Source organism: Papaver somniferum, chromosome 7 (genome assembly GCF_003573695.1).
Source record: "Papaver somniferum cultivar HN1 chromosome 7, ASM357369v1, whole genome shotgun sequence".
In the NCBI taxonomy this organism is placed as follows: domain Eukaryota; kingdom Viridiplantae; phylum Streptophyta; class Magnoliopsida; order Ranunculales; family Papaveraceae; genus Papaver; species Papaver somniferum.
In genome coordinates, this window is record NC_039364.1 from 111,572,804 (window position 1) to 111,599,505 (window position 26,702).

Genomic DNA, 26,702 nt, shown 5'->3' on the forward strand with positions numbered 1-26,702 from the left:
TATTCAAAGTTTCAAACTCTATCTTCTTTTAGACAAACTTGCAACAGACCCTACAAAAGAAAACACTCCCATAAAATTTTCAGCAAGTGCTCAAGTGCTCATCTCATTGTTTGATTGTTCATTATTATCAGAAAAAGTTCTTTATCCAAAAATGAATATGGAAGAAGAAATCATCTCAAAAGAATCCATAAAACCTTCAAGCCAAACACCACAGCATCTCAAGAGTCAAAACCTTTAAACTTTCTTCCCTAGACCAATTCCGACCATCTCATTACATACCTCCAATTCTCTTCTACACACCAGATTCAGTCGATCAGATCGACAAGGATCATCTCAAGAAGTCGTTTTCGGAGACACTAACTCGGTTCTACCCATTAGCCGGTCGGATTAAAGATAAAAACACGTGGGTCGATTGTACGGATGAAGGTGTTGATTATATCGAAGCGAGAATTCACGGTAAGATTTCTGATTTTACAATGACATCGAATCTGTTACACAAACTCGTACCAGTTCATACTAATTCGCCGACCGAAGTTCCGGCGATCGTTCAAGTCAATTTCTTTGATTGCGGTGGAGTTTTGATAACCGTGTGTATATCACACAAAATTGGCGATACATCGACATACACCACTTTTATCGACGGTTGGGCAGCCACCGCTCCCGGGGCCGCTGCCGACAAACAAGTGCGTCCTACTTTTGACTCTCAAATCCTGTTTCCGGTAGATATGGCCGCTGATTTCCCCGGGTATGGGAGCTCGGATGAAGAGGAGAATAAGAATCTAGTGACAAAACGATTAGTGTTCCATGAAGCCAAGGTAACCGCACTACGTCAAAGAATTGCTGAAACTCAAACTACATTAAAGTATCCAACACGAGTAGAGGCTGTGTCCGCTTTGATATGGAAGTCGGCAATGGGAGCGGGCTCACTACCACCAAAGGATCAGAAACCCGAACCCGTATCTTGGCTCCGGATTATTGTGAACTTGAGAAAGAAAATGGATCCACCATTGGGGGATTCATCATTTGGGAACATATTCACTGCAGCAACGGCAAAATCGACAATTACTTGTGGTAGAGTTGAATTGGAAGATTTTTTTTTTTTTTTGATGGAAAGAGGGGCTTCAGAAAATCCCTACATTTATTTATTTGATTACCTCATTCAAATTGAGGTTTGGATTGTTACATAAAAGAAGTGGTATACAGACATACCCTCATGTTTCATCATTATACATTGCAGATTGATACAAACAATTTACAATGTGAATATTTTGATCTACATGAAACCCAATAACATGGAAAAGACTAATCAGAATAATGGTATATTGATTGATCTTCAACCATTTTGAGATTTCCTCTTTAAGATAAAATACTTTGCATAAGAAGTAGTTTATGCTAATCCTCGTAAACACGTTCCATTCCAATAGCCATTGATCTTCTTTGTGCGAATATTGATCATCGTCATGTCGGAATTCATCATCTTCAAAGATATGCTTCAATCTCTCATCGGATTTCAACACAAGAGCCCAAAGGCTGTAACAAATCGCACTAATGGCGATTAGAATTGGAATTATTTTAAGGCATGGAATAGCCATGGTATATACCAGATCAGAAAACTAAAAACAAATTCTAAAACCTAAATCACAACGTGATTTTATTGAAAGCAAGAAAATAACTACACAAGTACAAACCTAAATTTACTTGGATAATCTGATAAATCAGATTCAGTCCCAGTAAATCTAGATTTGAAGAAGAAGATTTTGATGAAAAAAATAGGTTTGGATAATTGTTTAGAGAAAACGGTTATGCAAAGGATTTTGGAAGAATTGGTAGGCCGGGTTCGGTCTGCAGTTAAAAAGATAGATTGTAGTTATATAAAAAAATGCAAGATGGTGAAGATTTTGACTCCGATTTTGAGGATGATCACAATGAAGAAAATGATTATTGGTTAATGAGTTGGTGCAATTTTCCATTGTATGAAATTGATTTTGGATTTGGAAAACCTAACTGGACAAGTAGAGTGCACGTGCTTTGCACGTCGGCAAACCATAGTTTTCTTCACACCTATCTTCCATTTTACAGAATTATGACACTGCAACCCCTGTTAGGCAATAATGTTTTTCTTATTGATGTAGAATATATAAATCACAATATTTTCATGTTACAATGATATACTGAATAACATGAATTACAAACCAAGTAAACACATTTTTTCACTTTGATAGACTTAAAATTAAATATCTTCTCAAGCATATATAAAGTTTATAAAGAATATGAATGAACATAGATTGTTCAAAAGCTCTGACCATCTACACTTTAAACCTGCAAAAAGATTTGGAACGACAGCTCCATAATATCAGCCAAAGAATAAGTGTAATCCTAACTACTAAAGATTTGTAAGAAAACGAAAATGCAACTAAGAAATGGGAAAAAAAATCACCTATCTTGTCTCTTGTTTTATCTTGGAGTCACGATATCATCTAACTGTACACAAGAACCATGATAATATAGGATTCCTAATGACTTGGTTTGACATTATCACCATTAGAAGATCCATTCTGAGTTCAAATAGAGTCAAGGACTATATGAGTTGGGTGTTCAACAAAAATTTTGAGCGCATTAAACACACAATAAACTCTGATCAGTGTAGCCATAACCCGAGAAAGTACCATGTGCAAGACCCAGAATATTCCAGCTAAATAAACAACATTCTCTTATAGTCTCGTTTCTACATGATCAATGATCACAGCTGAAAATCAATAAAGAGTACTATCTAACCCTTCCGCACTCCCCAACCTCCACAATGTACTAATTACTGCACTCGTAGGCTCTTAGCCTTAGAAAGTATCTACAACTTACTTCTCACAATTCACAACGAAATTCTTATCTACATGCACATATATTAAACTGACCCAAATTGAAGCAAAATTATCTGAAATTTCCTCCATAGAATCGACTCATTTGTAAGCCAAAATTTGAACATAATGGATTGGTGGGGCTTTTTTTTTGTTAGGATTTTACTTAACTATGACATATAATTGTAGAGAACGGTTTCTATAAATGTTTAAATAAAATCAAAATAAAAGTTCAATTCGACATTCATAGGTAGGATTATGTTTGAACTCACGATTATACTAAATATCGCAAAATATACTGCATATTGGATTTGAAGCAAATTCTAAATCAGATCCAAAATCAAGTCTCATAAAATTTTAAATGCATATACGCAACACTAAATGTTGAAATTGTTGTCATTGAATAACAAACCCTTCAAAAACATTTCATAGACACTAATCAAACAAAACCCCTAAATTTTATAGAACCCTAGAATTCCATATTCCAAAATAAAACGATCTAACTTTAGGAAGTGTACATACCTAATGGAAGAAGATAAAAACAATCGATTGAATCATTGATCTCCATCATTAATCGTTTGAAACCTCGTCGAAGTTGTTGGGTTTTAGTTGTTTGGAGAAAACAAAAAGGGAGAAAGAAGAACGATCGAAGAGAAAGGAGAAAGTTTTTGTTTATGTATGAGTACTGTACTTCTGTAATTTCTTAGATTAGTTAGATCCGACGGCAGTAGTTGGATATGGAACCAATCCAACGGGTTAAAATAAAAATACGTTCACGTACGAAAAGTACGGCGGTACACCAAAAATGCTTAGTGTTTTCAGTTTAGCTTGCTCTCATTAAAAGAGGGAGATAACAACTGATGCAATGGAGGTGTTGGATGAGAATGATATTTATTTGATGGATGCAAGAATTGGAAAAGGAATTGAAGCTTGGATTAAATTGAAAGAGGAAACTATGGCTAAGTTTTTGAATAACTTGGACATACTTGAATTTACGTCAGTATTTGATTGAGATGCTTAATTTATTTTTATTAAGAAACTTATTTAGAGATAAGATTTGCTAGAAGGTATATCTTTGCTGATTATTGTTAATGTTATTTGCTTCTTATTGTTTAGCTCATTCATAGATTTTTCGGTGTACCGGGGCCTAAAAATTGCACAACTTAAAAATTGAAATGTTTTTGGTTGGTTGCCTCTTTCCTCTCTATCACTCTGCAAACAGGAGAAGAAAACTATCGCCAGCAAAATCTTCCCACTCAGATCTGATCTGTTTAGGGCTGAATCTGAGCAGGTACTTTCAATCTTTATTGTTTCTTAGCTTAGATTTAGGTTTTGTATTAGTTTTATTATGTTTTCTTATCTACACCATGACGGTGGTTTTGTCTTCTCTTCTATAGATATTTATCTTGGCCTTAATGGTTGTTCTTGATTTCTTTATTGGGTTTATAGATTACTAGGAAAGCTCTCCAACGACGAAATCATCATCTTTGTTGTCTCCGGCGACGGAATCTTCACCGGAATCTTTATCCTTGAACTATCTGGCGCCGGAAACCACATCAACATTGTTTTTGATGGCGGAAGCTTCATGACTAGGTTCAAGGAATTTGAGAAAATCACTCCTACTTTGGGAGCACATCTTTCTAAGAAGAAAAACAATTTTAATGGTGGGAATTTAATTTCCAAGAAAAACCATCACTCCTCCGATTTATTCGGTTCTCATTAATACTTGTATTTGACTACACCGATAATCCTTCTCTTTCTCTTGTCGGGTTTCTCGGAATTGTACTTTTACGATACGCTTCTTTGTATTTTCTTACTTTCGATCTTAAACCCATTGTATCCTTTAATTTCTATTGATGAAAAGGTATTTTGTTATTAAAAAAAATAGAAAATGTTTTGGCTGGATTCATGGTATTTATACGGGGCTTGCTATTTATTTAAAATGGTTTTTCATTCCTTATTTTATGTTTTTGAGTCCGGTTTCTATACTCCCAATTTTTTTCTGATTTGCTATGTTAGGTGGCATGACAAATTCGTCTACAATGGCTCTTCTCTTTTGTCTTTATATATGAACTAAATCCACTTATTTTTTTCCACAATTTCTCCAAATTTTTGTCCTCTATATGAACTAAATCCACCTATTTTTTTCCACAATTTCTCCAAATTTTTGTCCTCCAAATTTTATCTCTCCAAAAAAAATTCACAATGAGTGTAGCAGACCAGAGTTTTTTTTGCTTCCAACGGGTCGGGTTACAACCCGTCTGGCAAGCTCCTACTCTCTGATATACCACTCGAGAAACTAGGCTTTCAAAATTTTCGGATCAATTCGATTTTACCAAGAAAATGTTCGTCGATCTATGCCAAATTGCGTTATAGCAGGCAAACTCTGCTTTTATTCCAAAGGTCATCGAATCCATTAAACTGCTATACAATTTTAGATATCATTGCTAATCAACCAGATGATGTGAACACCTTGTGCAGGTGACAATCATCTCCAAGCGAACACCAAGATTCAGAGACTGAGATTTTGCTGAACAGAAACCTCGTTTGAAGGTCATCTAGTTGTCAGAATTTTCAAGGTAGTTCTGGAAACCGACCATTATACAAAAACAGTTTTCCGGGTAACCACCAAGGTGGTGGGGTGCTAACCGACCCGACAATGCACGTCGTATTATGCGGGTGAGGGATAATCAGTCCCAGTGTCTGTCTAATGTTATAGAAACAGTCTTTCAGGTAGTCACCGAGGAGGTGGGGTGCTACTTAGGCCTGAAAGTTTCACAATCCCAGACGGTTCATCCACCTGTGGTGGGGGTGCCAATTATGGCCTAATAGATGGTATGAACTGCTTTGGAGTAACCATTCCTCACTAAATTGTATGAATTTCCTTTAAACGATAACAACCATCTCTTCTCAGATGATACGAGTTACCTCATACGATGATAACTATTGTTTAACTCACGAGCCGAGACAGATGGTATGTATTACCTCGAACTGTTATAACCTTCTCTTGTCTCACGGGATGTTCAGTTATCAAAGGGTATGAATTAACTCATATGGTAATAATCATCTCTCATTAGGTAGTATGAACTACCTATACTGCAATTACCTCTTACCAATGATGTATACTTCCAAAGTCGCAATCATCTTCGAATAGACGGTATTTGTGACAGACCGCAAAATTACGCCTAACACGCCAAGGCGCGTAGGCCATAACTCCACGATGCGCCACTATGATGCTAGTAATCGGGCTTTCAAACATAAATCCTCACCAGGTAAATGCATGCTCAATTTCCCTTGCAAGCATGCTTCTTAAGCACGAAGCCTTAAGACTTAGTTACCGCGCTGTTTCAGCTTACCTTTGTTCTGCAAAGGATTTAAAGCCATAAAGGATATGCTGATGTATTCTTGCATGCATCACTAGCTCCCAAGTATTATCCAGGAAAAGGCATACTATGGACTTGCAAATAGGCCATTTCAAGTCTATTCCCAGCTTCCGTAATGCTTTAGAACTTTCCTAAATAACAAAAACGGCTTTTTGAATCCCTAAACAATAAAATTTAGCTAAATTCTGGCGACCATGTAGATCAATAGTATGTCTTGATCTTTGGGCCGTTTCCCATCAAAATGGGCATATCTTGAGCTAAATTACGACATTCGAGTCGCTAACTTTCATATTGCATCGTGATGGTGCAACATTCTCTCGGCCAACCTGCCAATGCAGCTTGCGCAATGCGCCATGGTGGCACAACTTTGTCCTAGGCCAGTTATCCAACTGGCGTGACGCACCATGATGGTGCGACATTATCCCTTGGACAATATAGCCCACGAAATGTACCATAGTGGCGCGATATTGGATCTAGGAACCCACGTCTTTCACCATAGTGGTGCGTTATTGACTCTAGGAAAATATTCCTCTTAATACGCAACGTAAGCTTGAGATGAGGCTTCATTTCAAGCCAACGACACATCTTTGAGCATGCGCTATGCAAAAAATGTGGGTGCTACAAGTATGAACTTCCAAGAAATAACTAAATCTTTTCAGATGGTATGAACAACCTCGCAGAGTTGTGATGAACCTCCTGGTAGTTTCCTACATACCCTCTATGTTGCTCGACGAGATTAAGCACGACCATAGTTTGTCATATATTTATTTAGATAATATGAAGTACCCTCAACAGTAGCAACTATCTCAATTAAATATCAAGTAAACTTATTTCACTTGCAGTATAAAAATGAATTATGAGCAAAGCACTATTCTGATAAGCCAAAGATGCCACTTCCAATCATATAGTCTTATTTATGTACGAAAGAACACTTCGTAAAAGAACAATTGAGACAATTATAAAATAATTCATGCAAAATTAACTAGTCAAATGGGATATTTATATTACTTACTCGTATATGAGTAATTCAAATCAAATATGTTTGCATAAAAAATAACAGGAGGACTTCCGTACTTAATTTAGCTATTGGCTAAAACACGTCAGAGAACTTGTGGCCAACCTCTCAGTCCCTAAAATAGGCATAGTAGGTCTTAATACCAAGATACAAAAGGAGAATACAAAACCATTGACCAGTTAAGCATCCCATCAACATAATCTTTACACCCCAACTGCCACAATTGTATCAGCATTTCTCCTATATTTTGTTGAAATTGTATCGGTGTCTTCTGAACCCATATCAACTTTAAAAAAAGAAAACAAAACTTATGAGGTATGTGATATCAGATGATTTCTAACTGCGGATGGATGGTAAGCATATATACTTGGGATTAGTTGGTATTGCTGAATACTTCTAGTGTTCGAGGCTCCACAGGGAAAACAATTAAAATTTCAATGTTATTCGACAACTGGTAAAAGTGAATTTTGTAGATTAGATATAGATTAATTTGGATGGAAAATGGATTATGTTTTAGTAAGTTCTAAAAGGATAAAAAGGACACAAATGGCTCTGATAGTAAGGAATAAGTGGAAGAGGTTGCAAATTGATTTCAAATAAACAAAATAAAGGAGACAACTTGTTGTTCAGTAAAGTTCTGGTGTTATAGTCAATGTACTTTTGCATGACAAATCAATTTTGATTCTTCACCCAAAGTGGCCTTGAGCTGAGTAATACGAAGGAAAAAATAAATTCTTTGACGTCTCTCCCTCCTTTTATTGCCAAACTACGAGTATTATTTTTTCTGGTTTGTCACCTCAATGGTTGGGAGCTTCGTATCATGATTCAAGAAATTAGAAAGTAAGAAATTTTAATAGATTATGACATATAAATTTTTACATGGTTCGACGTAAAGTTTACATCTACGGATTTAGTGTTTTAATTTTATTAACTTTATTATATTGAAGTTGAAGCTCTAGTAAAGAGCCATGAAGCTTGTTCAGTAGCAAGAAGAACCACCACCTAAGAACAAGGGTCATATGGAGTGGTAATTCTTCTAATGTGAATTAGCTAGTCCGGAAAAAGACCACTATGGGAGGAGTTAGTACCCATAAGCCCTTAATATTCTTCGGGTTCTACTTAAGATGAAGCAGAACTCGAAATTCTTATCAAATGACAGATAATAAATCAGTCTCAGACAAGGATTAGAGCATGGTAGTTGAGTATCATAAATCGCCAATCGATCTTGAAGAATTGAAGACGTTGTCAACGGAAACTTCATCAACAAAGGTACGTGAAGACTAGTTATCTAATTTACTCATATTATCTACCATTCAATGTACTGAGGTATGTTGTATGACTTAAGTATTATGATGAGCGTTTGCAAAAATGGATGCAAGCTATAAGGTAAACTCCTACCGTATGGATGTTAAAACATCCACAACTCAAGGAGAATCCTTATAAATAAGGAGGATCAGAAATCTGCGGAAATCTAGATAAAGATTCACAAATACTGACCCACGTGTGTGTGTTTTTTTATATTTTTAATATATTATAACATAAACAAAAAAATGTCATAAGGTCACTAAGTGACCGGATGAGAAGAAAATATATAAAAAATATATACATAAAGTCGCTAAGTGACAGGATGAGAAAATAAAAGATAAAAAAAATAATATTATCCTATCCGGTCATCCAATAACCTCATGGAGTATCCACAAGGAACCCCTCAAATTTATGGAGTACTACCTAGTCTTCATAGAGATGTGGATGATAAATCTTGCCATAGTGACACTTTTAGGTCCATAAAATGTGGACCATTACAAAGATACCGATGATTTTTTTCTCCATAAGAGTTGCCCTAAGAAGTAATCAAGTTATTTCTTAAAGTTCACTAACTGTTTCACTAGTTAACGAACTTGAACTTGTATATATAAAGACTTGAATTTTAATTTTTCAATCAACTCACTTACACGAACTAGCCGACTTTTAGATAGTATTGGATACTTTGAATTTAGTTTGCGAACTAGCCGACTTTGAGAAAGTATCGGATACTATTTATTTCAGCGTACAATAACTGATTAGTCAGTTGGTGAACTAGTTAATTTTTGATGTTTCTTGTACACTTTTTGTTTTCAAGTACACAAACTGTTTTGTATAGTTCACGAACTTGTTAATATAAGAACTCCAAAATTACGAGACGAATTTTTTGTTCACAAACTGTTTTGACAGTTCGTGAACTAATTTTGTCTTGTGATAAATTAAGCGTATCGGTTTCAGAACTACTTAACAGTGGCTCTCTGGAAAACCATATAGTGCACTATGGTTGTATACACCTTCTTTGTAATTCAAAGCAATCTTCTCAAAAAATTTCATGCACAATCTATATAGAGAAGTTTTGCTTACTTGGCAGTTATATGCAAGGGAATAGTTCATGAACTTAGCTTTGTTTGTAAGTTACCAGGGTTGTTCATCATTATAAATAGAGGACTCCCTGTACACTGAAAACTTAATCATGACACTTATATGTCCTAGTTACAGACTATAGTCGTCCTCTAAAAACCTAGGTTCCCTCTGAGAAACATAATTAGGTTACGACTTGAAAGACTTCACTAAGGGATTTATGAAGCCTGGTCAGATTATCTTTTACCCGATAATTCTTGTTATCTAGATCTTATTCTTTTGATATTCTAAGTTCACGAAACTTTAGATCATGAACTTGATTGATAGAAATCACAAAGTTCTCTTCTCTCGGACTTTGTGATTCCACAAGATAGATATCTAAATCACTTTTGATTTTATTTGTTTAGGTTGTTCTTGTAGGGTGGTAGAGATCTAGGCTTCTATTTGATAAGAATGTTAGTGTTCCAGATCCTTGAGGTTTGCTAGATTTTTTCTATTACAAACAAATTTCCATATTTTATTGAAATATATCTAAAGGGAACCAAGTATGTTATTTGTTAGAGGCGGAGTAGTCATTAAAGTCTTCACTTCGGTTAAAGCAACTCTTAGGCATGTAAAGGACGTTAGCTAGGGGAATCGTATTTCCTAGGATCTTGCGAGATCCGCTAGACCTAAAGGAGTGCAACTAAAGTTGAACTGATTGTACGGTCGATTCGGTATCAACTACATTCCAGTCCGAAGTCTGATAGTAGACTAGTGTATGTAGCATCTTAATACAGTGCGGTGCTCAAGTTTTGGACTAGGTCATGGGGTTTTTATGCTTTGCAGTTTTCCCTGTTCACAAAATTTCTAGTATCTCGTGTTTTTTTCACATTACATTGTGTATCTTTATAATTGAAATATTATAAGTAGTTCGTTAAAATAACCTAGATAGTTTTTAAGCTTAAAATGTTGTACAAAACCTGCAAGATTTATTCTTAAGAATTTGCATCTTGAAAGAAAGATAACAAGACTTGTTCTTGTTGGAATTCGGTTCGTGTTACATTTCAGGTACATACTAGATTATTACTTGGGATATTGATTTCTTAAATAGTCTAAGTTAAACTTGTCTCTATTGTCAGGTATTGGATTTTTACTGTTTGATCTGTGTTACTGACTATGACAAAGTTTTTCCATACAATTTTTCGAATTAAATTTTGGTTATGTACTTTGTATCCTTTTTTTTCAATTGGTATCAGTGCGGGCAAACACCGAAAAGGCGTAATTGTCTATGTTTGAAGCGATATGAAATCTATGGACATGAGTTCTATTTCCATTAACGTACCACCAGTAATTGAATAAAAATTACTTATGGTGAAAAATAACTATGCGTATCTTTTTATAATATCGTGATTCTGTTACGTGGGTGCATGAAGGTTGTTAAAGATACACTTGTCCGAAAGTTAATGTTGGCACTGTAACCTCTGCCAAGGATATTGGTGAATACGACGTAGATGCAATTTTTGCTGCAAAGTAGAATTATGATGGATTGAATGCTATTGTACATGCCATAAGCCCAGATATTCAACATCACGTGTCTACATTTGAAACGTCAAAGCAAGTTTGGGATATATTAGAAACCGTACTTGAAGGAAACACCTTAAAAAAAGGAGGAACAACTTCAAACCTAACTTCTGGATGCGAAATCTTCGTATAGCTGACGAAGATTCGTTTGGGGAATTTGATTACGAACTTTCAGAAATAATGAAGGCCTCTCATGTGTTAGGAAAAACTATTTTAGAAATGGGTATTGTGCTAAATTTTTTGGTACCAGCTCGATATGAGTCTAAGAAACATGCCATCACAAAAGGAAAACTTTTTAATTTTTAAGGAAGTGTTCTTTTTGGAAAATTGAAAATATTTTATCATGGGCATCGTTCTGTAGAAAATCCTATTTCTTTCGAAGTAGTTGTCGAACCCCATTCTTCTATTAGACGAACGTTGTGATAATCATTTTGAAGCTAAACTCTGCAACATCTCTGATCACTCAACAAGTTCGAGAACTTCTGAAAAGATTGATGCTCTATAAAAAGATTTTTCCCAAACCCCACTTCCTTCATGAACAAGATGAATATCAAGATATGAAAGATATTCAATACTTCAAGTGTCGTGGTTTTGGACATATGTTAAAAGTATGTCCTATCAAGGAATATTATCAAGGAAATAAAGCTATGCTGCATCCCTTGATGATATGCTTTATGGAACATTTTCTGAACATTGAATAAATTATTGGAAAAATGATCAACTTCAGAGTTCAGAGAAGCCTTCTCTTGAAATCAAAAATCCAGTTTCCATCACTAGATATATAAGAAGTAACACTTGAGAATTTTTCTTCAACCAATCTAAAAAAATCATGGAAATCCTTGAAATTCAAGGATCCATCATCAGTATATTTATCAAACCAGGATGGAAGCTTATTCTGGAACGAATGGTAATAGAGGAGTGTTTATTTACCAATTTCTTGTCTCTGCTATAATCTTCCAGCAAGAAACGCCACTATAAGAAGATTTTTTTTTTACCCCGTATTCAATTAGAAGATACCGCCCCAAACTTCACAGCAATAATCTTATATTTTAGTTGGTTTTTCTCAATCCCAAATCTTCAACATCAGTTAGCTAGTAAAGAAATGTTCATTTGTTTGATATCTAACACTCCAAGACCAACTTTGTCTTTTGATGCACAAACAATATTACATTTTACCAAGTGAGATACTTTTGAACCAGACTTATGCTCCCAGAGAAAGTTCCTCATTTTATTTTCAAGTTGATGAATTTAGATGTTGAAGCGCTGAACATGGAGAAATAATATATTTGCAAAAAAGAAAGTATACACTTTAAAGTAAGCTTACCTCCCTTTGAAACTGAGCATTGACTACGTTGAGATAGCTTGTTGTCAAACTTAGCAAAGATTGGTTCCTAGATGACTTTATAATTGGCTTTACAACCTAAGGTCATACCCAAGTAAATAAATGGTAGTCAGTCATAGAACCAAGCATGACATCCCAAGTATGCAAGTCAGGACAATTATCAGTAGGAATTAGTCTGCTTTTGGAAGTGTTGGTCTACAAACCTACAATCGGAACACTTCCGAGAAGAAAGCAAATTGTGCAGTTACTTCTTTAAAATGTCAATTAAGCATTAAGCTAATGCCTTTCTGGTGCTTCAAGTTGAACATTTGAGACTGTGTATTAGTTGTGCATTATAATATTTATCTACGAGTTCGCCTCTATTTATGCCAAATATTGATATAGATTTTTGTTTTTCATATTTACTTTCGAATGATCAAATTACAAACTTATTTTGGGTGCTCGCGCTAGCCAAAAACATGGTTTGTGAATGTTGGATGATGTTTCTTTTCTCCTGGGTAATGCTACAAGTTATACGGCAGAACTTTCTGCAATCACCTATGACCTTGAACGTGCAATGCAGTTTGGTTTCAGAAAGATTAAGGTTCGTTCGAAGCTATTCAAGATTGCAAGTCAAAGAACTTTCCTTGGCAGTACTAACACAGATGGATTGCTGCTTGCGGCAGCTTGGATACAATTATCTTTGAACATGCTTATCGGGAAGTGAATTTCTCAACGAATATCTTAGCTTAGAGATGATGCAATTTGCAACAAGGTGATAGAAATGAGTATACTGGCAGACTTGACTTTATTACAAATCTAAAAATGTCATCCTGTGTTTTTTTTAGATTGAAGTAGGTTGCAAGTATTTTTTTTTTTTTTTGTAAGTTAAAATGCAATCAAACCACTAACTTAGGGAGTTAGAAACTCTTACATCATTAATAGTAGATCCCCCTAATGTTGAGATATGATCCTTATCTCATGCATTAGATTTATCTACTTCTAAGTTTAGCAAAATACAAGAAGGAGGATTGTTGTCCCAATTAACCAAATTGACAAAAGATTTTGCTTCCTTAGCAAGTGTATTAGCCACTTGATTAGAAAGTCTAGGAATATAAAAAAAAAAAACCAAAAAGTTGTTTCATTTGTTTAATTCAAATCTAGCTTCATCCATCAGATGTTGGTTCTGCCATTCAATTTGAGATGGTTTCCCGTTCAAATAATCAAACAGATTTTTGCTTTCTCCCTCCACACTAAAGTTACACCATCCTTTGTCCACTTCCCATTTAGATCCTTGTAAGAGCCCTAAGGCTTCCGCTTCTTCAGGGGTAGTTGCTGTGAGAGGACCTGCTCTTCCTTGTTCAAAATCTCCTGCATCATTCCTTAGAATTAGAGAGAAACCTGCAGGCAAAATACTTGAAACCCAAGCAGCATTTATATTGAGTTCTAGAAGTAGGTTGCAAGTTGTTGAAATCCTTTCTTGCTTTTATTTTGTAACTATCACTCTTTTAATACAATATTGACATAAAAAAAAAGAATCAAATTGAAAACAGTGACCTAATCCTTTAAGCGACCGACAACCCCTTAGGCGCTTTCACACGACAAACCTTGTTCTTCCAGAAAAAAATCTCCCGAGTCTCTTATCCATGAACGACTAACTACATGAATCGTTAAGGGGGCTGCTAAGATCTGAGACTTAGAATCGATGGTTACAAAGTTTAATTTTCTATTAGAGATTTGCTTGAGGATTCGCAAAAAAATGGATTTGGGAGTTCTGAGAATTTCGGCGGATTCAGATAAAGTATTTTTGGTTGTTTTATGACTCTGCGTTTTCTTCTCGATCTCTGGATCGTTCTGATTTCATGCTTCAAAAGTCAGGTATTGTTCTGCATTGATCTTCAATATTGATAAGGTTTATTAAAGATTAGATTAATTATCTTGCTAATTGAGCCTTGAACTACTCTACAATGACATTTGGAAGAATTCCTGGTTAAATTTTTACATCTAGTGGTTTGCTTTCCCTACTTCCAAGTATAATTCTGCAAAACCCTCTATTCCTTGTTGGTTGTTCTTGATTTATGACTAGATAATTTTTGAAATTAAACCTTTGTCCTTCCCAATTCAAGCTCTCGAAACCCTTTAAATACTCTTGGTGATGGAGTTTTTAGTTATGCCTGAGTTGTGCATCATTCTTCAAAAAAAACTGCAAAAAAAGTTTTCAACACTTAGTTGTCTTTCTTTTTATTGTAGCTATACCCAACTATTTTTTTGTGTATCACCATGTATGCAGTTTGGCATGGTGATGTGTCCCAGTTAACAAATCAATTACAACAATCCCTGAATCTGAGTAATGGGAGACAGTTTAACCTCAATGAAGTTATACCTTCTAGATACCAAAATACTCATTTGTTGTGGACCAGCTGTATGATAGGAGTCTTCACTGAACCAGTAGATAGAAACTGCTGGGATGTAAAAAATGCCTTGTTGTTCCAATGGGAGATTCAAGGGGGGATTTCTGTGAGGAAAGCTAGTGAGTGGGTGTTTCTTATTAGATTCCAACATGATTATGAGACGCATAAAGTCATTAATCTAGCTACAAGAGGAGTTTTTGGGGACCTATTTAGCATAAAAAAATGGGAGGCTTCTGATGATTTAAGGAATTGGTTTCCTACAGAGGAGATGTTTTTTTATCACTGTCAAGAATCTTATTCCAGCACAAGTAACCAGTAGCAATCTTAGAATGTACTTGGCTTGCATGGGAGAGATTATCTCTTTCTCTTATCCAGTGAGGCAGTTCAATGGAAGTATTTATATAATAGTGAGAGCAAGTATTAGGTTCAGGCAGAGGATTGAGTTTAGTGTGCAGGCTGAAAATGAACTGGGTCGACAAGTCAATATTGTATACTTTCAGTTTCATAATTTTCCATTTAACTTCTATGACTTTTGTGAGCTGATTGGTCATAAAACTCAAGATTGCATGCACTTTCACATGGCTCAACATCAAGCTGAAGTTCAACAAGCCTGTTAGAGCATAGCTCGGTCGACCTCGCATGCGTTGCTATATCAAGCATGTTTGTCAATGTTAGTGATCAAAACTATAAGTCTTTATTTTTAGTCTATTATAGCTAAGTCTCGGACTAGGATAAGAAAGTGTAGTTGAGCTCAAGGACTTCATGGCGATTCATCATACAACACGAAGATCTACTCAAGGAACCGTGGAACTTCATCAACAAAAAGGTATGTGGAGACTTGAACTTATCTATCACTCAAAAGTCTATCTATTCTATCTCCTACTTCTTATGAGACAAAAAGTCGTATGTTATATAGACTGGATCATACACATTTGATATTTCGAGCTAAGTATATCTCACATATCTAAACCTCGAAATCATGTGTTGGTAAAGCATTTCGCTTTGATCAAGTTTATCTTCACCTAGTGACGAAAGTCATGAAAAGTTTCAATCACTTTGAGAATTGCTCTGACGGGAAACGATCTGTGAATAATGGCTATATAACGTCCTCTGAGAATGTCCCAATGGTTGGAATGAGAGTTTAGATAACATAACCATGTATTCCTTAATTCGAAGTTTTCGAACTTTGTTTATTGAGATAAACCGGAGGAATTGGCTTTGCCAAGTCCGCGAACCCAGTCCGCGAACTGACGGAAGTTCTCGACCGAGAATTTCTGCCGGGATTTCCAAAAACTCGTTTGTGTGCTTAGTCCGCGAACTGGCGGAAGTTCTCTTGCCGAGAATTTCTGCTGAGTTTGGAAAACTCTACCGGTTATCTTAAGTCCGCGAACTTGTTTGTGAGCTTAAGTGGTTATGATATAAAGATGTGCTCTGAACATGAAACTTAAATTACTAAGAATGCTTTATGCAAACCGTGGCTATAAAGTTCATGAGCCGATCGAATCAAATCACCTTTGTGTCAATTGTGTCTTGTGTAGTTACATAAGATCTCATAACAATTGAACAACTCTTTAACCAGTTCGTATTGATGTCAATCGAACTAGTTATGGTGAAGAAGAACAAGGTTAATATGAAATGCTCATATGGTTAACCTTTTGGGTTACTATGTTGAACCAACATACTCGTACACGTTTTGGCATGGTTTTCACAAACCCAGTAAACGTATACCTCAAGTGTGTGTGACAAGCTAAGTTTTCGATCTAACGTATACCTCAAGTGTGTGTGACACTTGAGGTATACGTTTACTGGGTTCGTGAAAATCATGCCCAAACGTGTACGCGTATGTTGGTTCAACATAGTAACCAAAAGATTGACCATATGAGCATATCATATTAACCTGGTTCTTCTTCATCATAACTAGTTCAATTGACTTCAAATGAACTAGTTAGGAGTTGTTCAATTGCTATGAGATCTTATGTAACTACACAAGACACAATTGAAACAAAGATGATTCGATTCTATTGAATCGGCTCATGAACATTATAGCCACGGTTTGCAAAAGCATTCCTTAGTAATTTAATGTATCATGTTCAGAGCACATCTTTAGATCATAACCACTTAAGCTCACAAACAAGTTCGCGGACTTAAGTTCAATCGGTTGAGTTTTCCAAACTCAGCAGAAATTCTCGGTCCGAGAACTTCCCCAGTTCGCGGACTGAGTTCGCGGACTTAGCACACAAACGAGTTTTGAAAAAATCCCAGCAGAAATTTTCGGTATGAAAACTTCCGTCAGTTCGCGGACTGGATCTGCGAACTGGGTTCGCGGACTTGGCAAAGCCAATTCCACAATCTTACCGATTCCTCTTGATCAACAAAGTTCGAAAACTTCGGTTCAAGGAATACATGGTTATGTAATCTAAACTCTAATTCTAACCATTAAGACATTCTCAGAGGACGCTATGCAGCCGTTATTCACATACCGATTCACGTCGGAGCAATTCTCAAAGTGATTAAAACTTTTCATGACTTTCGTCGCTAGGTGAAGATAAACCTGATCAAAGCGAAATGCTTTACCAAAACATGATTTCGAGAAAAAGATAAGCATTGAATACTCAGCTCGAAATATCAAATGTGTATGATCTAATCTATATAGCATACGACTTTTGTTTCATAAGAAGTAGGAGATAGAATAGATAGACTTTTGAGTGATAGATAAGTTCAAGTCTTCACATACATTTTTGTTGATGAAGTTCCATGGTTCCTTGTGTAGATCTTCGTCGTTGTCGTTGAATCGCCATGAAGTTCTTGAGCTCAACTACACTTTTCCTATCCTAGTCCGAGACTTAGCTAATAGGCTAGAAATCAAGAATTATAATTTTGATCACTAACATTGAAAAACATGCTTGATATATCAATGCATTCGGGGTCGACCTAGCTCTGCTCTAACACCCGCTTTTTCAATTGGTATCAGAGCAGGCAAACACATTAAAGACCTAACAAGTTTGTGTTTGTAGCGATCTGAGTCTGTGGACAAAGTCCCTTACGCATACCAAGATGCCTCCTAAAGCGTTCGGCCATACCAGTTGTCTCAGAAATACCTCAAAGGATCACTCCATAGTTGATTCTTCTGAATCCCGAGGTAGGAAGACTATCCCACCTTGTGTCAATCATTCTTCCTCCAATGAGACATTGGACATAATGGCAAAGGCTGAAATGGAGCTCACCAGAATTGTAAGAAATTCTACTGAGTGTATTGATCTACAAGATCATGAAAAACTCATTGATGAATTTGAAAAGTCTATTGATCGTGAACATATGCTCTATGACATTGTAGGTTTATTCTCTAAGGAAATTGAGAAACTTCTTCAAGAAAACAATCTACAACGTGAAAAGATTGGTGATCTTGAAAAGCTGGTTAAAGAATGCTCAATTAGAGGAAAATGTTTGATCAAGACGCATTCATCTGATCTAGACAGATGTCGTGTTGAGAAAGAGAAACTTGAATCATCACTTGTTCTAGCCCATGGACAGTGTAAATCCTTGAAAAAGGAAAACTCTTCCTTAAGAAAAAATTCTTCTGCACATACTAATTATCATGAGTTACTGTACCGAATGAAAATTTCTCCAGATGAAGATTGTGTCAAGACAAGCTTTCGTAACTTACAATCTTCTCTGACGGATATGAAGTCTAAACAAGTGTCTGTCGTTTCTTCTCCTCTACGAACCTGCACCTTCTGTGGAAAAGGAAATCACTATGCTATCCATTGTTTTGCCAGAAAGAAACAAGTTTCTAAACTTCGCAAATTGCTTCTTTTTACTGTTAATGGAGTAAACAGTCAGTCGACCACTGCAGTGAATCATATACCCACAGAAAATCAAGAATCTTATAAACATGACCTTCTTCCTAGAGATCGTCACAGGGCACAGGTACGTTCTAAACGAATAAACTCTCATATTCCTGATAAAAATATTCCATATGTTTATAAGAAAGTTCTTGATAAATCTAAGTCTAGAAAATGGATTCCCATCCATTCTGATGTCATTGAACCAGTTGCAAGAGGTCCTAGATTTAGTCCCCAGAGAAAGCCTTCAGAAGGATATGCTAAACATTTTGTGTCTTATTTTTCTGAACTGAGGAATAACTAAAGAAGGAAGGCTAAACAAAAGCCATGGTCATTTAATGAGCTAAATGTTCATACTTGTGCAAATTAATCACAAGGTTGACATCTCACCCATCACAAATCCTAGTTGTGTGAGAATTGAATAGGTATACTCTTTGCAAAGTAACCTTGATTATCTAGCTAATTTCTTATCGACCTTAGATGGATAATCAGTCATTTTATTTTGTCATTGTTTTAAACTTTTTAGGTTGTCTTGCCTTCTTCTTTACTTTCAAAAACTTCAAGATCTGTTACGGGTTCTTTAGGCATACCCGTAAGGGTTCGTGTACGGTTTTGGGGCTGGCCTCATATACCTACCTGGTTAACCCTATTTCCCTCAAATCATTTATATACCCTTCTTATTGAGTTAAAGCTTTTTACTCTAGGATTCTCTTCAACGGCTTCTTCTTCGTGGGATTTGCCTGAAGACTTTGTTGATAACGGTATATACTTTGAGTTTGATAAAGAGAAGGGAACTCTTGTTGAAGTTGAAGGATCTCTTCCTCAATCTCCTGCTTTCCACTCAGATATTGGGGAGAAGATCCCAACTAAGGTGATTATTGATTCTCAGCAACTTGTTGGGACTATAAAGTGTCTTGATGTTGTAAGAGCCAAGTTGGAAAAGGTTAACTGTAACCTGGCTCTCATGAAGAATCGTGTCAAAGAGCCCCTCAAAAAGGATATTTCCTTTAAGGTTGAAGAGGTTGTTGTCGCTCATAATCTCAATAATCACAAGACTCATGAACCTCCAGAATCGTTCGTCTAATGTTGTTTTGTCTGGTATTTTCTTAAGAGTCTGGTTTTTAGATACCCAGGATGTCTTCTTTTTGGCTTAGTTGGAAGAATAACTAGCGTTTTGAATAGCGAAGATTGTGAATACACATAACTATTTTTGTTTTCATCTTCTTATGTTATTTTTTAGGTTTATTGGTTTAAAATTCTAAAAATATTTGGAGGATGATGGTTATTGCAGTATTAATCTGTTTGATTTTGAAGTATTGCAATATTTTTATAGGATATGTATTGTTCGCGTCCGTGAACTTGAAGGTACCATATTGTTGTCAAAAGTAAAGTCGTTCATGAATTGGTATTCGTATTGATGAAAGGACGAATGGACTTTTGACAAATACAAAAGTTATGCCTATGCGGTCATTTATTTGATGGAAAATAGGATGAAATCTTTTGTTGGCAAGGATAAAGTCTATTATGGCATTATGCATATAGTGATGGAAAGATAGAATAGATCCTTGTATGATATCCACGTTATTAATCTTCATTGATCCATTCTTTTTGTTTACCCAAGGTGAACAGGAACCAATTGATAATCCGGTCTTATATTCCCGAAGAACAACCTAGATTAATCAATCACCTCACAACAATCTTAATCGTATGGTAGCGAAACAAGATGTTGCGGAATCACAAACAATGAGATGAAGATGTTTGATAACAAGCCTACTATAAAATTAAGCAGTCACCTATATTTTTGTGTATTTTTTTGAACCATTCTCTTAAATGTACCAGTTTTTGTATATTGAGTAAGATTTTCCTTATGTCGAGTATATGAACGGTTAAGTTAATTATCTCCGTGTGATTAGCTTAGTCGTAGCTCCGTAAGTTTACTTATGTTGAGCACAATCAATTAGATTAATCACTTTTGTGGTTTGGTTTAGTTGCGTATTCCAATTAAATTAATCATGGGTTTACTTGTGATTAATTTGGTTGAGCTTTGGATATAGAAAATCATTCCTATGGTTTTTGGTGTCCAATTAAAAATCCTTCTTTTCCTTCGAAATTAAGGTCGCTCTTGTTATTCTCTCGAGAATGACATCAAATGGGGGAGAGTTCTTTTGGTAATATCTTGCGGGTGTGCGGCTGTGGAATTTTATAGGGGTTATCTTGTATCTTAAAACTCCTTAATGAATGCTCTTAGCTTCGGCTATAAGATTGCATCTAAATTAAGTTGGTATGTATTTTTTCTTTTGGTCTATGAAATGTCTCTTGTGGAAATTTTATTATGATCCCATTCTTTTACCTTTGCCAATTTTATTGACAAAAAGGGGGAGAAATAATGTAGTTCACACTACAAATACATATGGTTTTCGGATCATTGTGTAGGGGGAGTGGTTTCCATGATCGAGATGGAGTATTGACTAAGGGGGAGTGATACATATCACCATAGTATTATTGTTAAAGTCGTGATACAATTGGACTTTGATGTTACATAATGATACTATGACACTGTATAATGATGATCGAGAATCTCGATTTCTCTCATGGTTATAGCTACGGATCTTCAACAACGATGGTGCTAAACTTACAACCTTTGGGATCATTGGAGTACTTGGAAGGACGAAGATTTCAAGGAATGTTGAAGATTAGACTATGGAATAGGAGCCACTAAAGTTTATCTTTTTTGTATTCCATATGTATTAATAGTTTTGTCACTAAAATTAACAAAGGGGGAGATTGTTAGAGCATAGCTCGGTCGACCTCGCATGCGTTGCTATATCAAGCATGTTTGTCAATGTTAGTGATCAAAACTATAAGTCTTGGTTTCTAGTCTATTATAGCTAAGTCTCGGACTAAGATAGGTAAGTGTAGTTGAGCTCAAGGACTTCATGGCGATTCATCATACAACGACGAAGATCTACTCAAGGAACCTTGGAACTTCATCAACAGAAAGGTATGTGGAGACTTGAACTTATCTATCACTCAAAAGTCTATCTATTCAATCTCCTACTTCTTATGAGACAAAAAGTCGTATGCTATATAGACTGGATCATACACATTTGATATTTCGAGATGAGTATATCTCGCATATCTATATCTCGAAATCATGTATTGGTAAAGCGTTTCGCTTTGATCAAGTTTATCTTCACCTAGTGACGAAAGTCATGAAAAGTTTCAATCACTTTTAGAATTGCTCTGACGGGAAATGGTCTGTGAATAACGGCTATATAACGTCCTCTGAGAATGTCTCAATGGTTGGAATGAGAGTTTAGATAACATAACCATGTATTCCTTAATCCGAAATTTCCGAACTTTGTTGATTGAGATAAACCGGAGGAATTGGTTTTGCCAAGTCCGCGAACCCAGTCCGCGAACTGACGGAAGTTCTCAACCGAGAATTTCTGCTGGGATTTCCAAAAACTCGTTTGTGTGCTTAGTCTGCGAACTGGCGGAAGTTCTCTTGCCGAGAATTTCTGCTGAGTTTGGAAAACTCTACCGGTTATCTTAAGTCCACGAACTTGTTTGTGAGCTTAAGTGGTTATGATCTAAAGATGTGCTCTGACCATGAAACTTAAATTACTAAAGAATGCTTTATACAAACCGTGGCTATAATGTTCAGGAGCCGATTCAATCGAATCGAATCATCTTTGTTTCAATTGTGTCTTGTGTAGTTACATAAGATCTCATAGCAATTGAACAACTCTTTAACTAGTTTGTATTGATGTCAATTGAACTAGTTATGGTGAAGAAGAACAAGGTTAATATGAAATGCTCATATGGTTAACCTTTTGGGTTACTATGTTGAACCAACATACACATACACGTACACGTTTGGGCATGGTTTTCACAAACCCAATAAACGTATACCTCAAGTGTGTGTGACAAGCTAAGTTTTCGATCTAACGGTTGAGAAGTATTAGCTTGAATCTAAATCAGGTTTTCATCTAACGGTGAATATGGATTGCTTTGTAACTAAGGCAAAACCCTAATTTGAAGATTATATATATGAGACATCTAGCATTGGTAAAAACTTATCCTCACACGTCTGTGTGATACTAGTGCGCTCGCTAGAGTCGATTCTCCTTTAACCTTTGGTTTTCTTCTTCTAAAACCAGGTTAACAACTTAAAGACTTCATTGGGATTGTGAAGCCAGACCGGTACTACTTTTATCGTAGTTGTGTGATCTGATCTCGCATCTTCTATCGTACGGGTACAATCTTTGATTGGCTTGAGATCGTGAGAGTTCTACGATAGGCAAGATATAAAAATTAATCGCAAACACCTTCGTCTCATTGTTTGTGATTCCACGACATCTTGTTTCGATGGTTGATTAAGATTGTTGTGAGGTGATTGATTAATCTAGGATGTTCTTCGGGAATATAAGACCGAATTATCAATTGGTTCCTGTTCACCTTGATTATTATCAAAAGACGTAACAAACTCTTTTAGGGTTTATCTGTGGGAGACATATTTATCCTTTGATAGACTTGTCTGTGTGAGACAGATTTGTTTATTGTTTAATCCTGCGATTTTGGGTCGTAGCTACTCTTAGTTGTGGGTGAGATCAGCTAATGGAATCAAGTACGTAGTATCCTGCTGGGATCAGAGGCGTAAGAGTGCAACTGTACCTTGAATTAGTGGGAGACTGGTTGGGATTCAACTACGGTCCAGCCCGAAGTTAGCTTGTATTAGGCTAATGTCTGTAGCGGCTTAATACTATGTGTATTCAATCTGGACTAGGTCCCGGGGTTTTTCTGCATTTGTGGTTTCCTCGTTAACAAAACTTATGGTGTCTGTGTTATTTCTTTTTCGCATTATATTTTATATAATTGAAATAATACAGGTTGTGCGTTAAGATCATCAATTGGAAATCCAACCTTTGGTTGTTGATTGATATTGATTGATCCTTGGACATTGATTTTTGGTACCGTCCAAGTTATCTCTCTTTGATAAAGACTCGCAGATTTCTATTTGCTTGAGTAAAGATCAAATCGAGAGTTTGAGATATTAACTCCTTGAGATACTTTTTATCTAGATTGAGTCTGACTGTCTAGTTGATTCTATAGCAAAGTATTTCGGAGTTAGTCCATACAGATTGCTGATCGAATTATTGGGTGGCGTTGTTAGACCCCCGTTTTTTCAAAGCCCAATCCAATGCAGCCCTTATTGCAATGCAGCAAGAATTCGTAATCCAGCAAGAGCAGATGCAGTCTGTGATGGTTCAAGATGGCATGGAGTTTTCAGAAGACAGTCTTGGCAGCTCTTCACATGGTCAAGCTGCTTCTGAGGTAACCTTTACAGATTATCTGAATCAGCTTAGTGTGATAATGATAACAACACTATTAATAATGATCAAACACATAATGAATTTGTTGAATCTCCGATGTCCCCATGGATTAATAACCCTGCAAGAAATACTGTGGAAGGTAACAATATCAAGGATTCCTATATTTGGAAGGTTTTGACAAAGAGAGATATGCCTGGTAATCCTTTCGCTTTTGGTTCTGGCATATGGGGAGAAGCTTCATCTTCACAGCAGAATACAACCCCGAACAGTACCGCTTATGCAAGAAACTGGGAACTGATGCAAAATTACCTTCACTGGGATTTTTCATTGCCTACCACTAAGAAACCAATAATAAAAGATATTGATATGAACCTTTCTTTGAGCACTGGCAGTCAGTCTAACTCAAGGAAAGTGGTAGTCATTGATCCTGAAAGATCTTTCACAAAACTTCCACACTGTGGGTTTAGAGGTGAATCCTCAGCAAATCTCTCCGCTGGGCAAATCAATAATACTCAGGGCGAAAATAATGAAGAAAAATCCAGCCAACTCTAAGTCTCTTGATAAGCAGCTACCCTGAATTGAAGTGCAATACATGTAAAAATCCATCAGAGCATGTGAGCTCTAGTTTCTGTTTCTTGTTTTTTTGGTGATTGGCTTTGTTTATTCTGCTTTCTTTAGTTGTAGTTATTCTTTTCTGTTCTTGTTTTCTCTAGTAGCTGTAAGTTACCTTTATAGTTGTTTCCCTTCTTCTTTGCCTGGACTGCTTCTAGATTTTTAGTTTAGAATTTTCCTTCTCTTTGTGTTGCTATTCATATACTTGCACTCTCACTGCTGTAACTTCTGTCACTCTCAATTTGGTGATACCCTCTGCTCAGTTCTATAATTTCTGACTCTCTCATTTCTGTAATATAATTGCTTTCCCTTTCTGCTCCTAACTGCTCTATCTCCCACTGTGGCTATTTCGGTTTTAGTCTTTGAATCTGTAATCTCTCATACCTTATTGTTTCTTCTTTTTTCTTTCTCTTCTAATCCCTGAAGTTGTTGTTAGGTGTTGAATCTAGTTTAGGCAGTTGCCTGGTAAGATCAGTACTATCTTTATTTGTCTTTCCCAGGCTAGAATTTTTATTTTTCACTAAGTCCCTTGTTTGATCCCCTCTTCCCAATCTTTTCTTAGTTTCTGAGTTCCTAATTGTGTGGGTTTCCCTTGTTATTTAGTAAAAATATTGATTTCTTTTCGGTCTTTTAAATTTCTCTCTTCCTCTCATTACTCTTTAGGCTGATTTTAGGGTTTTTCTCCTAATATCTCTATGAAGTTACTCTCTTGGAACGTCCAAGGAATTGGAACTTCTATCACTAACGATCATCTTAATAAACTTTGTCACTCCTATAATCCGGATATTATCTTCTTATCCGAGACTAAAGCCAAATTCGACAAAATGGATCTTCTCCTTAAAAGATCCAATTTTCATGAGTGGTTCATAGTTCCGTCGTGGGCATAGCTAAGGGGTTAGCGGTGGCGTGGCATAATAATATCGAGTTAAAATTGATATCATCACATTTAAACGTCTGCCATTTTGAAACAAAAATTGATAAAAAAGGATATAGAAATTACATGTGTTTATGGTGCAGTTGAAGCAGATGAAAAAATAGCCCAATGGTCACATATTTTGGAATTGTCAAAGCAGGTTAGAAATCCATGGGTACTAATTGGAGATCTGAACATAATCCTTGACCCGGGAGAAAAACAAGGTGGTAATAATACAAGCTCGAGCAGCAAAACTTTTGTAACGCAAATAATAGATTCTTTGGGATTACAAGATGCGGGCTACGAAGGCGCACCATTCACATGGTCCAACAACAGAAGTGGAGAGGCTAATATATGTGAGAGAATAAACAGAGCTTTAATATCATTTCAATGGATTCAGATATTCCATAAAACTAAGGTAAGCCACTTAAAAAGAGTTGGATCTGACCATACTACGATACTTTTAGATACCAACCCGCAAACAAAAAGATTAATCAAGCCTTTTAGATACCTTAGGTCTTGGATCACACACCCCACGTTATCAACAATTGTGGAGGCGTCCTGGAACCTTCACTCCTCCAATTCCTCTTCTAGAAACCTATGTTCAAACCTGAAATCCCTTTCCTCTGATCTTGCCCAATGAAATTCAGAGGTTTTCGGCAACATCCATAAAAATATCAAAAATCTTAATATCAAAATAGATAACATTCATAATTCCGGAAACATTTCTTCCAAAATAGATATGCTAAAAAACCTGCAAGCTGAACTGGGTAAATGGTATCAAATAAAAAATGATTACTACCACCAACTCTCTAGGGATGAATTCTTTAAAGAATATGATCAAAATACGGAATACTTCCATGCTTCTGCTTCAAACAGAAAAAGAATCAATGTTATCCACTCTCTTAGAGAACCATCTGGTTTATGGCTCTCGGAGCGAGATCAAATCAATTCTCTTTTAATCAACCACTTCAACCAAATAGGAACCTCCCAAATGATTAACTACAATGTTGACCTTTCAGAAATTATCTAGCCTTGCATATCAGATTCAGAAAATTTAGCATTAACCCAA

The 26,702-nt window shown here is 36.1% G+C and overlaps 1 pseudogene; it reads left to right on the forward strand.

Annotated features, from left to right (window-relative positions):
* Nucleotides 1–157: 157 nt before the first annotated feature.
* On the forward strand, nt 158–19,853 carry LOC113295078 (annotated as a pseudogene).
* Nucleotides 19,854–26,702: the final 6,849 nt, after the last annotated feature.